We start from the raw sequence: 2,249 nt of genomic DNA on the forward strand, positions 1-2,249 counted from the left end.
TATATATAATATATATATACACACACACACACAACAGATAAAGTCGGTACGAAACCCTTTACCCCCGTTTTAGAAATATCCAGTACAAGAATGTGTGTTGTGCGTGTGTGCAGGTGCGCGTGTATATATACATATTGGCGTTTGTAATTGATGTAATGTTTACCTCCAAATCAAGCATCCTTTAAAAAACACTGTCGGGTAGAGAAGCTATATCCACTTGAGAAACGAGTATCTTAATCACCTCATAACATAGACAGATAGAGACAGCATAACAACTTCCAAATGTCATATCTATCTATCTACATATCACTGACTGTCTGGTAGATAAAAGTCGGTAAACAGACAAATACGAATCGAATGCAGGTTAGAAATAATATATATAAATATATATATATATATATATGAATGTCTATATGTATATTTTTTAAACATCAAACAAGTGAAGAGAAGTATTTAAAGGGTGGTAAGAAAAGTGAACGGTTAATGAGACAAGAATTTTTTTTTTAAATCAGAGAACACCAGATCCGGATTGTATAAATGTGCGAGCAAAAAAGTAAAGCATAGGAGGCTTAAAATTGCATCTTACGCGTGTCGTCTTCTAACAAGCTCCCATTACACAACATACACACATTCCTGTGTCAGGTCCAGGTACGGCCGATGAGCCATCCACAACACTGCTGCAACTGACACCAGTGACTACCTTAGAATTTGTATACAAACACACACACACACACATACTTGTACAAGTACGTACATGATGTACGTGTTAATTGAGAAAGACGTAGCAACATACATACATCTATTCTCCCTCATGTATGTATGTATGTATGTATATACATATATAATGAAGATGCACACACACACACACACACTCACTCATATGATAAAGGAAAGAGAAGAAAAAGCTACACGCACCATTCTAATTTATATTTTTATTAGCATGCCTGCATCCTTAGAAAATCAGAGTGTATATATGTATACATCTATAAATAAAGGGACCCGTAAATATATCTAGAGTTAAGTGTTTATCAGTAAGTCCAATAGGTCATATACGGTGGATGGAGGAAAGATTCCCTTTGCTGCAATAACAATACATATTATGGTACATGTTTATATATATATATTACATGTGTATGTGTATATTGTTACATATAGTGATATGCACACACATAAAAGAAAAATAATAATAAAAGAGACACAAAGATAGGAATATAAATTTAAAATATATACATACGCTTTTAGACACGCGCGCGCTTTTTTTTTTTTTTTTCAGTTTAATCTAACGAGCAAAAAAAAAATCACTAGAGTGAAAGCTGCGTGTAAAATAATTAAGATCCGATAACGATCCTGTGTTGTTATGTAAAGTGAAAATATGTAAATAATATCAACACTAAATACTCCACTGTCTCCTCTCTCTCTCTCAATCAATTACTCTTTCTTCCTTTCTCTCTCTCTCTCTCTCTTTTTCTTTTACTAACTTAAGCTTGGTAAATTGTTGATGTTATAGTTCTTGGCCGTTGATTACTGATTGAACATACCAGTTTAATGTTGTTGATGAAGAATTGCACTTGTCTGAGAGAAATACTACACACGTAATCTGTATATGCATCAGCTGTCAAGACTATAATTACAATTATATCAGGCAGGAATAACTAATCTTTTAAAATCTGTAGACTAGGCTGCGTGGCCAGTTCTGAAGAAAAACGGCTGTTTTTCCATATTTAAAAAAAAATCTTTTTACTGTTCTTTTGAAATTTCTTTTAATATTCTGGCCACAATATACATACATACATACATACATATATATATATATATATATATAAGCCGATGGTTGTATTTATATCTGATGTTAATTGGAAAAACAACTCGTGAGAATGTTGTATGTAGTAAACTAGTTAATAGAGTTGTTACTTGTTACGTGGCTGGGAAACATAACAGCAATAATAATAATAATAGTAATAATAGTAGTAGGCAAGCAAATCACAACCATGAGCGGGACACATGCTCTGATCACCAAGTTTGTCAACATTATCAATAATCAGCGAAGGTCCCAAATTAGCCAAACCCAATATACTAAGTACATTATTGATGTGTATGTGTGTATATTGATAGACAGACGTTTAAGGAATACGATACGCCTTCTGCAGTACCCATATATATATATATATATATATATATATATAACTGATTTCGAGATGACAAGCTTATTAAAATATTTCACTGGTTTCTTCTGCACGTCACTATATATA

The 2,249-nt window shown here is 32.6% G+C and overlaps 1 protein-coding gene across 4 annotated transcripts in view; it reads right to left on the reverse strand.

The window, feature by feature from the left end:
• The window catches only part of LOC106869579 (mucin-3A), a 381,249-nt gene that overhangs the window by 377,891 nt on the left and 1,109 nt on the right, over window positions 1–2,249 (reverse strand). The window contains exon 1 of one of the 4 annotated variants that reach the window (XM_052974104.1): window positions 1,235–2,130. The exons of 1 other annotated variant lie outside the window; for it this stretch is intronic. The gene's annotated coding sequence lies outside the window, so the exon portion shown is untranslated. Of the gene's footprint in view, window positions 1–163; window positions 434–586; window positions 1,149–1,234; window positions 2,131–2,249 lie in introns of those variants that run through there. 2 more of the 4 variants (XM_052974103.1, XM_052974106.1) reach the window with 2 other exon arrangements.

Source organism: Octopus bimaculoides, chromosome 17 (genome assembly GCF_001194135.2).
Source record: "Octopus bimaculoides isolate UCB-OBI-ISO-001 chromosome 17, ASM119413v2, whole genome shotgun sequence".
Classification (NCBI taxonomy): Eukaryota; Metazoa; Mollusca; class Cephalopoda; order Octopoda; family Octopodidae; genus Octopus; species Octopus bimaculoides.